The sequence below is a fragment of the Chlorocebus sabaeus genome, chromosome 17 (assembly GCF_047675955.1).
Source record: "Chlorocebus sabaeus isolate Y175 chromosome 17, mChlSab1.0.hap1, whole genome shotgun sequence".
In the NCBI taxonomy this organism is placed as follows: domain Eukaryota; kingdom Metazoa; phylum Chordata; class Mammalia; order Primates; family Cercopithecidae; genus Chlorocebus; species Chlorocebus sabaeus.
In genome coordinates, this window is record NC_132920.1 from 62,314,509 (window position 1) to 62,328,606 (window position 14,098).

Here is a 14,098-nt window from a genome sequence, read left to right on the forward strand (position 1 = left end):
TGGGGTTTGGACTCCCAGGGTGACCTTGGACATAACTGGTGAAGACAGCAGAGTGTTCTTCACTCCAGGGCTGTTACTGATGGTATAGAGCAGAGCACTGTCACACTTCCATCTTTTCAACTCCAGTTAATTTAGACCTGCCTCAGATCTTTTGGATTTTTTAATTGAGCAAGAATTATACTTGCATTGTGTTTGGAACTGTTCAAATACTTAGAGGACTATTAGTTACATTGGTGTGACTATTTTTAAAGTCTTTTAAAAGTTATCTGCTACATACACGATACTATATATGGCCAACAAGGACCTTCATTGTCGCTAATTTTCCTGTTCCTTTAAACTCAACTCCCACCACCCCTCTGTGCACAGTGTATTATACATCTATACCAAATCATTTCGCTGACATGATGGAGCACGTGTCATTTCCTTTTATAGGTTTTTCCCTGTATCGAAAATGTCCCTGAACTCTTGATCATTTAAAATGATTTTATTTTGCTTACAATTTCAAGGGTCAGAGGTTTGTGAAGAGATTGACACAGTTTATCTTTGATCCTTGAAGAAATCTTCTGGGGCAACAGGTTGCTGCTGGATCCTCTTCCAGAATGGCTGCTTCATTTGCATTTCTGAGCCTCAGAACTCCTTGGTCCATGTCTGTCTGCCTGTCTCTTTTTTCTTTTTCTCTCTTTATGTGGTATCTGATCCTCCAGGGAAGGTCCACAGAGCTACTTCTCACATCATGGTAGTCTCAGGCACTCCTTCATGGCTGCTGGATTCATGAAGTACCTAAAAGCAGGTGTTCCAAAAAGTCTGAGTAAAATTTGCAAAGCTTGATATGATGAAGCCTCAAATTCCCAAGACATCACTTTTTATGTATCTTATTAGATAAGCAAGTTATAAGACAAGCATAGTTTCAAAGGAAAGGAAATTAGACTCTATCTCTCAGTAAAGGAGAAGCAAAGAATTTATAGCCACAATAAAAACTGGATATGCTAGGTATGCTATGGGTCTGAATGCCTGTGTCCCTCTAAAATTTTTATGTTGAAATTCTCATCCCCAAGCTGACAGTAGTAGAAAGTGACGCCTTTGGGAGGTGATTAGGTCATGAAGGCAGAGCCCTCATGATTGAGATTGCTGCCACTGTGAAAGAGGCCCCAGGGAGCTAGCTTGCCCCTTCCACCATATGAGGAAACAGTAAAAAGACAGTCATCTATAAACCAGGAAATGGGGCTCTCATCAGATCCTGAATCTGCTGGTTCTTCATCTTGGACTTCTCAGCCTCCAGAACTATGAGAAATAAATATCTGTTGTTTCTAAACCACCCAATCTAAGGTATTTTGTTACAGAAGCCTGAAGAGACTAAAGTAAGGTATATTCTAACTAAGTCATCATGATCTGAGAAATTAATATATCCATAACTAAAAATAAAATCTAAAAAAAATTTCACTATAAAATTAAAAATTAAACACTCGAGTGGCCAAGGTATAACACCAGTCAGGCAAACTAAATAATCTGTGGGTTTTTGGAATCAAAATCTGGAAGTGGATATATATATATATGTGTATTAGTCCGCTTTCTTGCTGCTGATAAAGATATACTCGAGACTGGGAAGAAAAAGAGGTTTAATGGACTTATAGTTCTACATGGCTGAGGAGGCATCACAATCATGGTGGAAGTCAAGGAGGAGCAACATACATCTTACATGGATGGCAGCAGGCAAAAAGAGAGATGTTGTGCAGGGGAACTCCTCTTTATAAAACCATCAAATCTCATGAGACTTATTTACTATCACAAGAACAGCACCAGAAAGACCTGCTCCAGTGATTCAATTACCTCCCACTGGGTTCCTCCCACGACACTTGGAAATTGTGGGAGCTACAAGTCAAGATGAGATTTGGGTGGGGACACAGCCAAACCATATCAACATGTAAGTGAATTATAGTTACATTCAATGTACAAAGAAGCACATAATTTTATCTGAAATGAATTCATTAAAAGGCTAAAGTGAAAATATTCACAGGACAAAAAAATTGAATTTAACATTAGCTAGTAAGTCTAGGTCTTTAAGAAAATAAATAGATTTTTAAAGGATGGAAAACACAGACATACCATTCAGCCCAGCAATCCCATTACTGGGTATATACCCAAAGGAATATAAATCATTCTACTATAAAGACATGCGTACATGTTGTTCATTGCAGCACTATTCACAATAGCAAAGACATGGAATCAATGTAAATGCCCATCAGTGATAGACTGTGTAAAGAAAATGTAGTACATATACACTATGGAATACTATGCAGCCATAAAAAAATGAGATCATGTCCTTTGCAGGGACATGGATGCAGCTGGAGGCCATTATCTCTAGCAAACTAACACTGGAACAGAAAACCAAACATAGCATGTTTGCACTAATAAGTGGGAGCTACGTAACGAGAACATACAGATACATAGAGGGAAAAACACAGTGGGGCTTTTTGGAGAGTGGACGGTGGGAGAAAGGAGAAGATCAGGAAAAATAACTAATGGGTACTAGGCTTAGTACCCGGGTAATGAGATAATCTGTACAACAAACCCGCATGACACAATATTACCTAAGTAACAAAGCTGGATTTACACCCCTAAACTTAAGACAAAAGTTAAAAAAGAAGTTGGCCACACTATGAATAAAAATAATAAAATAAATAAAAACATGGAAACTGCAGAAGAATAAATGTATATATAAGAAATGTACACTTTTGTTGTATTGGTAAAAACTAAAATTTTTCTGACTTAGTATTTTGCAGACAGGTATAATGATATAATTACAGCTTGCTCTGATATAATAATTACTAGTATTATAAAGAAAACAAAGACAACATAAAAGGGATAATTGTTATTTAGGAATGATGTACATGTCAGTTTATATTACGGCTATTTTGGAGACACAAAAAACTTGACTTTGTAGGAAGATGTCAACTGAAAAGGACTAATGTTGTCACTGTCAACTATCGGCATGGGGTCATTCTAGAATAATAATTGAATTAGGTTTCTGGGGCAGTGAAGTAGAGGACTTCCTTCTTTTTCTATAATTTCATACTAACAGGTCTCTGATTATAAGACAGTATGTGTTCCAGAACTATTTCAGGAATGATATTTAAGTATTTTTTTTAAACCATGTGAAAGCAGTTTGAGAATAAGATTACTAAAATAGGTGTAGTGTTCATCAGTGATAGCAACAGCTGCAAATGTAGTGAAATGATAGAGAAAAAGTGTATGAAGCAAGCTAGGTTTGTGCAGCCATGAGTAATACTCAAAATGAATATCTATCATAATTCAGTTGCAGGAAAGAGCAATCACTCTAGGTCACTATAGCTATGTGAGGAGAAAAGGATTTAAAAAAGGAAGTTGTTGTGAGGACTGTAGACTGAACATTCAGGAATGAAGACCTCAAAATACATTGTTTAACTGGCCTGCCAGAAGAACATCTACCTCTGTCACAATGGGAATGGAGGAGGCGTTGGGAGACCGCTCCTTACACAGTCAGGCTTAGGTACATACCACTGCAGCAGTGATCCAAGGACCAAGGAACTGTCACCAGTGTCCTTACCTCTTAACAACCCCAGAGCTAGTGACTGGAGCATGGCCCTGGGAACATTCCATACACACAGGCTGGGCAGTTTGCCAGCAGCAACAGCAGAAGCAACCTACTTCTTCCTTCTCTTGGGAATGTATTTAATTGGCAGACTAATTTGCATCCATGCCTCTGGCTATCAGATAGACTGAAAAGTATTCAGTTTTCCAGGCTTTTCCAGTTCAGATAGGCAATTAGAGGAGGCTGCAACGGCGGATGGTTGCCGCTTCAATTCAACCACTACAAGGTGTTCCTGAGCACCTACGAGTGAGCATCTGGAGTCACACTTTGTGTGGAAGAAAGGCACTGTCCTCTGCCCGAGACTGTATTGTGGTCACCAGCAATTATCACACAGGAAGCTAACTCTCTGGGCCAGGCAGCTGTAGAAACGGAAACCCCATAGTAAGGATGCAAATACTGGAGAATGGAAGGACTGAGGAAATTCTTTCCGGGGATAGCTGGAAAACACACCTGGGAAAATTTTCTTTAATTAGGCTACTGTACGTCTTTCTCTCTGATAGCTTGTTTATGTAAGGGAAATACAATTTGATTTTGTTGTCATACATTGGTGAGGCCGGGGATGTGGGATTGAGTACAGCTCCTACACTTAGGAAAATATTCAAAAAGCAAATTTTCAACTCAAACTTCCACAACTCCCAAGCAAAACAGTAATAGAATCTATTCTACTCTATCTAAAGCCACAGCCAAAACAAGGCCATAAAATGTATGCTCAGAAGTATTTTAAAACTTATTTCCAAATATTAAGGACATTATGTGTCTTTATTGAAAGGATAATAAACTTTCCTTTTGATGTTTTATAAAAACAAATTGTATGTCAAGCCAATATTGAAATAAAATGGCACATTTTTTCTGACTTATGAGAATACACAATACCTAATTGTTAAACTGGGCAACACCGGATTACCTTTTAAGGGTAGCATTTGGAGTAAATAAAAACAGACGATGCAGCTGCACTGGGATTGATCTCATTGGTATCAGCTGAATGAATCATATCTACAACCAAACATATGAGCCTACAAATTGTGCTGCTTTGTGTTAGGATTAAAAACAAATTGATACATAAATATGTTATTGAAATAAGAATGCACTCTGACTCTAGCTATGTTATTAGTCATTCTCTCCAGGAGAAAACTCTTGCTTAAAAGGACTGTAATTATCCTCAACTGTGTCATTCTATTTAGTATGAATACAGCCTTAAAATGAATAAATTATTAACATTGGTAAAATAGTGTACATCAATGAGGATTATTATCAGTGAACTACGGATTGTTTTTACAAAAATAAAGGTAATTATATAAAACCTATAAAACTAACGTTCAGATTCTAGCCTCATAACTTCTGTCAAGTTCTTACTAACACTACCCTTCACACAATCTCCCCCTAGTTTCCATCACATCTTATGCATTCTTCTATTGCAGTATGAAGTGCCTTGAATTTTAATTTTTGGTGTGATTTCCTGTCTACATCAAAAGCGTGCTCCATGAAATCAATGTCTTTTTAAAAATTCTCCTTTGTATCCCTAACATCAAAACCATAGTGTCTGACAGCAAGTATGTGCTCAACAAATGTGGGTTGAATAAATATCTGCAATTTCTTATGTCTTTGCCTTACTTATATTCAATTCATCCCCTTATGTTTCCTTTAATAAGAATTTGTTTTAGGTGTTACGGTAGGTTACTGAGGAACACAGCCAACATTTCTGCCTATAATTGTGTTAGAGACAAAAGGTTGACATACCAATAAGAAATTTATATAAGATATTAACAGTGGTGTACAATCAAATCTATTTGATGGATTTCGGGATTCAGTCTAACACTTAATAATCCAGAGAAAGGAGAGGAAGTATCAGATATGTTTGCAGATAAATTATAAAATCTTTCCTGAATAAAGAGATCCAACTAAAGTTACCATCTGACTGGATATTTCTCAAATTTTTACATTAGTGAGTATTTGTTAGGCACCCACTTGGTAAATATTTTAGGCACCCACTGGGGAAGATAACACTTTTGGTTCCATAATCAGTGCCAAAATATGAGATAAAAACAATGGTTCTCAACTTACAGGCAGTAACCTTCTAGAATTTACAGGGATAAAAATAGGAAAGGAAATGGAAATGTAGATATTCCTGAAATACTGTTGCTTTGTTTGTTTTTAGTAAAGCATTGCCTCATGAATTATGTATTGTGCATGAATAATATCCAGAAGAATACTAAGGTTATTACCAACACAAACAATTCCTATCCTGACCCCTAAGAGAAAAAAGCATTAGTTTTGTGTTAAAAGCAGATACCTGAAAAGCAAATAACAGGCTACAAAACATGAGGCAGGACACAGAGTGGAAAAAGGGTTGGAAATAAATAATGTCAAAATTACCAAACTGGGTCATAAGAGATTAATTTCATTATATGAATTAAATATTTTTTTCTTTTTCTTTTTTTTTTTGAGATGGAGTCTCGCTCTGTCACCCATGCTGGAGCGCAATGGCTTGATCTTAGCTCACTGCAACCTCTGCCTCCCAGGTTCAAGCTATTCTCGTGTCTCAGTCTCCCGCTTAGCTGGGATTACAGGCACCTGCCACCATACCACGCTAATTTTTGTATTTTTAGTAGAGATGGGGTTTCGTCAAGTTGATCAGGTTGGTCTTGAACTCCTGACCTGAAGTAATCTCCCCACCTTGGCCTCCGAAAGTGCTGGATTACAGGTGTGAGCCACCACACCCGGCCTGAATTAAATATTTTTAATTTGAATTTTAGGTGCTTGATTCAAGTTAAAGTTATTCTAAATTGCACAGACTAAATTTTAGTGTGATTATTCTTCACTTCATCTTCCTTCTTAATTCCTGAAATAACTTATAAACCGTATTGAGGAACAACCAATGCAATTAATTTATTAAAACTGCATATTAAATTAAATAAGTAACATGAAATTGTTTTTTTCTCTGGGTACTTGCTTTGATGCAGCTACTTTCCTCTTAATTTGGTATCATAGATTATTCTTAAGTAACATCAATAAAATTATCAATCATTGAATTATATACAATATTTGTGAGTTTGAAAAAATGTAATATCTGATAATTGAGGGAGCATAGTTGAAGAAATACTAGGAAGATACATAGCTCTCAACTTATCCACATAATCTGAAAAAGTACAAGTGTTGGACACAAAAACTGGCAAAAATGCTCAATCTGCATTTTTAAAGAAAATAAAAACTATATACATATATCAGATGTTAATATCTAAAATTTTATTATACACAAGAAGTTTTTTTTTATTTTTTCTACACCAGAGTCTCTATGTATTTGCTAGTTTGTAATGCAAAAGACTTTCCCGAATGATTTAGCTGGAAAATTAATTGAAAACGTAACATTTTTGTGGAAGATATTTTAGTTTATAGCTATAAAATATTATGGATAAATAATGTGATGTATTTTTATATTATTTAAGAAGTAAAATTTATAATATTACAAAGATTGCATAACATTCATGAACACAATCCCATGTCCCTTGAAATTGTTGAACACAACTGATTATCTACTCATTTTAAAAACATGTGTTTTTGAAAATTTCCCAATTACCAGATAGGCTGCTTTTCCTTTTTTTCTTAGAGACTCTTACTTCATTTTGTCTTGTAGAAAAATAATAAATGATCATGGTAGGAAATATAGAGTGAGTTGATGGACCTTCATTCTAAGTGAACCTTCTGAACCATGTGAGAAATACTGCAGGTATCTGCCCATGTGTATTTTTCTGGTTTTGGTGCATGTTCTTACAGATTCTCAAACTAATTTGTGGAGTGAAAACAGATTCAGTGCCTTTTAAGCCACTTATTAGTAAATGTCTCTTATTATTTAAGTATTTATGCTTTCTAGTCTTCATCTTTGCATCTATCTCCATTTTTGTTTCTCTCTCTCTCACACACACATTCTCTGTCTATCTTTTGCTCTGTTCCCCCACTTATCTACATATATATGTATAGTTATTAATTTCAAATAAAGCTAGTTAGACATTTGTAGAAAAAGGATAGTAGTAGCTACACATATTTTCTCATTTATGTATTTGTAATTTTAATGTACATTATATGTATACATTTGAGTATTTTCATTAACCATTTTATTTCTAATTTTAATTTTTCCTTTCATCTATTCTTTTCTGTTAGAAATGTTGGTAATAGTTAACATTGTAATTAGTCTGTACTTCATTGATTACAAACTACTAGATGTTCAATTAAAGTCTGTCAACAGCGGCTGATAGTTGAATATTGAACTAAAAGAGAAATTAACATTATACGAATATGCATATGGAAATTCACGGGTCCTTATTTTTCCCTATTTTCTGAAAGAAACTTAATTCGTACAAAGAATAGTTGCCTTATTAGGTGAAAACATGAAGTAGTTTTGTACATTGTGTGTGAAATATTTATATGGATACCTTGGTAAAAGTAGATTCTCAAGAGCCATTCAGGTCAACCATCAGGTACTTGTTTGTTGGCGCTCAGATTCATCTTCATCCTTCTTTGCTTTTTGCTGAAAGACAGGGGGCTGGAAGCCAGCAAGCTATATATACCAAAGTCCTTTGACAATTGACTTTTAGCTGGTCTCTGCTAATGGAAAGTCCTGATGAGTATAAAAGATATGAAGGGAAGAATATTTTTTTCTTGCTTCTGTAGTTCTTCCAGCAGTAATGGGCAAATCTGAGCATCTGGGACAATTTCAAGCAGTGGAGTTCTCTTCACAGCTGCGGCAGGAGAGAAAGAGCAGCAACTGCAGCAGTACAGTGCTCATGGGCTCTGTTTCTGGCCAAGGCAATAACAATTGTGAACAATGTCAAATGCTCTGGGTTTTTATACAAATGTATGGGCACACTAATGACTTTTATGTAGGCTGTAGGTAGAAACATGTTCTTCAGAGAACTGTAAAAAGAAAAAGGATAGAAAAACAAACCAAGAACAGCCAGCTTACACATAAAATTGTAATCTGCAATATTTGATAAAAATATTTTGCTAGTTTTTAATGTGTTTAAATCATTATAAAAGAAACCTCACATGAATGATACAGTAATACAGAGTCAGATTAACAAATCTTATAATTGTGGGAATCTGATTTGAAAAATGAAGCACTATTGTATACTAATTAAGTTGAGAATTGAGTTCAGTAGAATGCTTCAAGAGGCAGACACAGCTTGTGGTTTGCCAGGTAAGCCACTCCACAGCAGAACGGAATTACATGACAATTTTTTTTTTTTTTTTTTTTTTAAGAATCAAAAGAGCCTTAGAAATGGCTAGCCCGATACTATTGCTTTCTAAATAAACAAAATGACAATTCTGATAGTAATTTGTTAAAATGTACAAGAATAATTTGTGAAAAACCTGAGACATACACTCAGATTTCTTTCTGTGTATGTTTCTGTGAGCAGAGTGTTCAGAATGAAAGGATTCTGCACTTACATTGTTTTTTTTAAAAAATTCTTCCAATAGCACACTTACCTTGAAATCTCGCAAGATCACCAGGCCAGTAAAGATAAAATGTTGATTCCTTGGGAAATCTATGTTTTTGGCATTTTTTTTTTTTAGAGTCCCTGTGAATTAAGGCAAATTATAGACATTTGCTAATTCTTTATTTTATAAATGGCATTAGATAACTTCACACATATGTGAAGTTTCCTATGCTCAATAGCTGCTCTTAGCTGATTTTGCTTCAGCTTTTCCCTCATTATTATGTTGAACTTTATGAATTTGCTATTTTTTGGTCAAAAATGGTTGAAATAAACCATTTCATATTACCCCAATAAAAAGAAGTTGGTATTCTCTTTAAGCTTTTCTGATTTGAGAAAAATTCAAGGGTTTTGGAACTCATCATAAATCAAGAAGACTTGGTTAATACAACTTTATAGGAAGAAATTTTTCTCTGAAATCTCTGAAGACCTCTTCTTTTGTCTTGGGATGCCTCATGCTTACTATCTTATTCCAGTATCAGTTGACAACCAGTCAGTTCATTGATTGTATAAACCAATTTTGAATTGGATCATTATAATAGAAAATTCACTTAGGGCATAAATGAAAAAAACACCCCAATTAGATTGCCAGTGGGACATATACAGTACTCTGTATAATCTACTGGGAAACTTGAAAGACTAGGCCATGGCATAGGTTCAGGCCTGGCCAAAAATGACTAGTGGAGTAGTCCCTAAGGTGGATGCCAATGTACAGGAGCCAAGATTTCAGAATTATGGTAATCAGCAAAAATCCGCAACTTATAAAATTTTTTTTGGTATTAAATAAGTATGTTGACAAAATATATCTGCAAATAAAATATCTTTTTCCACTGAACTTTACTTTCTTCTCCCTGCCTCTTTTTTCTTTCATTGAAAGAATAACTCTTCATCATAGATGATTTTAGAGTTTGCAAGTCTTGGTAACTGATAATGCTCAAAATGCAGACTGATCAGAAATACTGAGAAAGGTTACTTGTCTAGTCAAACGTATCAGTGGAGACCAAGATACAGATAAATGTATTCATTCCAGTTCAGTCTAAATGGTGAACATGAATCTATGTGGTAGATAAATCTGTATTTGGACAGTCCATTAAAAAAGGCATTAACAATTTTAAATGCATCATTGAGTATTTTATTAACCTTACCTATTGGCTTGAAAACTCAATAAGTAGGGAAGAAAAATATCCAAATTAATATACATTACTATTTTGCAATGCATGTGTATTGATTTACTTTTCTACCAATTAATAAAAGTTTTAAATGTCAGGATGAGCAGTATAGAATTAAAATTATATGCCTCCAAGTATAAATATTGTATATCTTTAACAATTAAACATTTTTTATAGAATATAATTTCTCATTCCATCTTAACTCATTTTTGCTATGATTTTTAAAACATGCTAATTAGAACTATAAGCTACAGAGAAAAGCATGTTCCTAAAGGCAATAATAATTTTGATGTTAATTTAGAAAATGTTATAAAAAAATTATACAATTTGTATAATATTTTCTAAAAACTAAATATTAAGAAAAAACAGATTATTTTATAAAAGTGACTGGGTTTTTATTTTATAGTAATCCTATCAGGGTCCAGGCAGGCAAATAAAAACCACTTAACTCTTCAAAACGTAATAAATCAGATAAAAGAAATTTATTATTCAGATGACGGAAAAACTGAGAAGCAAAAGAGGATGCAATGATTGAATCCAGAGATTAACACAGCAGGAAACTGCAATCATCTCTAGGGCAAAAGGAACAGTGGGAGAAAGTGCATTGAGAGCATAGAAGCCATACCTCCTAACGCAGCCTGGAACCACAGCAAGGGCTGCCCAGAAATTACTGGGACCACAGTCAGAGGCTCTCATGGGATATTAACCCACAAAAAGCTGCAATGCTGTTAGGTAGTCAGCCAAAAGGAAAAGAGAGGGAGAGTAATTCCCTGGCTTCCCCTTTGTCTCCTATCAAAATCCTACCAGTGCTTTCTATGGACTTCACAACAAGCCATTTGGAAAGGGGGCCTGGGAAATGCATTGTCATGGCCTTGGAAATGTGTGACTGGATCTCCTGATGGAAAAAAGTGTAAGACTGATGACTTCAGCTGCTTCCCTTCTGGATGTATCCCATGTAAACACCACATTTCTAGATAGCTGCACTCCACAAATTAGCACAGCAGAGTTACTAATACAGACCTATTCTGCAAGATGTGGTACTTTCTAACTGATGTACACAGTTTGAAGTCCTCCCTATTGGTCTAAGCAAAACTTTCTTCATACTGTACTGCGGTTTGACATTTTTCTCTACCCCATCTTTCTTCCTTCCTCTCTGCTTATAGGGAGTCATGCAGGCACTACCATCTAAAGGCACTTCTCATTTCCTCTTGCTCCATCCTTTTTTCCCTTCATAGTCACTCCCCCAATAAATCTCTTACTTGTAACTTTAGTAACTTACAAAAACGTTTCGTTTTTTATCTCCTGTGGTGGAATAGCTAATGCGACATAGCAGAACTGAGGTTCTGGTAATTAGTCACAGAACTCCAATGACAATTAAAACTTTATCCAAGGCAGGTGTCTGGTGCTGTGGTTAGGGTTCTGATTAAGAAAACTCGAAATTGTAAATCATGGGCTAGGGACATTGAGATGAAAGACTCTGAGCATGTTAATGCTACAGATCTCCCTGATCCTATGAACCTGAATGATTGGCTCACCCCTCCCTACTAAGAGCTTGCATTTTCTCCATGCTAGATGACTATAGGGAAGAGGCCCCTTCCCTATAAAGTAATAGGTATTTTCATTTAGGATTGGCCCCTACTCCTTTCCCAACTTGAAACACTTATAACTATTGTAAAATTCCAACACAACCTTGGTGGGGAATTGTTTTCTTAATAAGGAAGGAAAGATAATATATACAAAAAGAGCTCTAAGAACTACCTAGCATATACTGACAGAAACCAGGAGAGTACTTGAAGATGCTTGATGAAGGGCCCTGGGAACATAAAACTGTACAGATGAGAATTCATTTTCTTGGGAACACTTTTCTGAGGATATAGGACTTAATGCCCTGGAAAGTAGCCTAGGGGATGGGACAAATTGGCTGATAGGTGACCCTTGTAAACCTGAAGAAACTGAGATCCATTGCTGATATGAAAAAACCTGGGTTGCTCTGTGAGATAGCAGATGAAGAAATAAAGGAGCCAAGAGAAGTAGGACATGTGAGAATTAAGAAGACTCAATAGATGATGATACAACACAGGAAGACCCATAGTGCAAGCTTTTGATCAAAGCCATCAGAAATGGGTTAGTAAGAATAGCCTGAGTATCATAAAGTAGTTCAGTGGTCAGACTCCTCTGCAAGCCAGGATGATGGTAGGATAGATGATCACAGAGATGAGCTCATTAATATCCAAGGATCCCCATTCCCCTCTCTCCATGTACAGTAATAGAAGACAATCAACCTAATTACTGGAGGTAAGAGGGCTAGAAGAGCTACAATAAGAACTGGCCAGATCAAGAAGACAACCAAGGGGTTCAAACTGCATGGAGTTGTGCAGATGGTTAAGAGAGCATGGCATGCCTCGGGGTGGAGTAGACAAGCATCATAAAAGATTGTTGTTTAATATTTGTATGCAGAAGAAGGTAACAATGGAGAGGCAGCAAGCCCAAGAATGTCTCCCCAATGAAGTGTCATGATCATTTTCTCTCTTTCATTTCCCAGACTTGAGCCAATTCCCAAATCCAAATCACATTTGTGGACTTACTGGTTGTCATTTATAATTGTGATTGCCATACATGGCAGTTAGAATAACCTCCACTTTGGTTCCTTTCCAACAGCTTAAGATTTATCATGGTAGCGAAAGTCAAGTGGAAACTCCTGAAATGAACTTCATCCCCTTAGCCAAGAGAGAACTGAAAGGCAATACTGCATCCTATCCTCCTAACTCTGGGTTCTGTATATTTGGAGGTCCTGATGCTTTCAGAACTCTACTCATGAATGTTTAATTGAACTACAATTTATTGATGCCCCAAAGAAATGTGGATTTTCTGATGTCTAGGAAATAGTAGGTGAGAAAAGAAATCACTATCTTGGAAGGGGTGATTGACTCTGCTCAGCAGAGGAGCTAGGGCTGCTGTTGCACAATGAAGCTAGGGAAGAGTGTGTGTGGATCCCAGGTGGTCCACTGGAGGGCGAACCTTCTGGTCCACCCTTGCCAAAGTGTAACTGTGATCAATAAAAGCAGAAACCCTAGCCTTCAAAGTTTATTATTGCTAAGGTCTCAGATTTTGCAGATATGACAGTTTTAGTCACATCACCAGGTAACTCTTCAAGACCTGCTAAAGTAATAGCAGGGTTTGAGAGGAATTTAGCATGCATAGTGAAGGAGGGAGAGGGTGAGTACCACATGTTCTCTGTGGTCAACCCCAGTGATGAGAGTGATCATTCAATCAACTTTCCTCTTCTAGGTCTCTCCTCAGGAAGAAAAGCCCACTTAAAATATGGAGGAGCTCTTCTTGAAGAACTATTTGTGGAAGTAGATGTGTGGAGCTCTAGAACTGGACTGTGGCAGACATTAAAATGCTTCATTTAGATCTCCTGCTGTGGAAGTATAATTGACTGGCAGTCCTAGTTGCTGCCATTTCTTACCTATGGGGTCACCATTTATACTACATTTTGAGTAGCTGCTTTCACAGGGATACTAAAGCAGACCCATTCTTGCAAACTTAGAATGCCTTGAACAACCTAGGCTCAGGGACTCCCCATTATCCTGGCCAAAGGTGTCTTGCATTGTACAGCCCTTCCTAGTCAATTCTCCTTCTTGCTCCTTTTTATTCTCAGAGGTCAGATGTGTAGCTTGGTCTGAAGGCTCTCCTTACCTTCTCTGGCTCCTTCTCCTTTTTCCTTCACAGGTATCTTCCCCAATAAATCTCTTGCATGTCTAATCTTTTATTGACAACTGCTTCTCAAAGGCTCAAACTAAAATATTGTT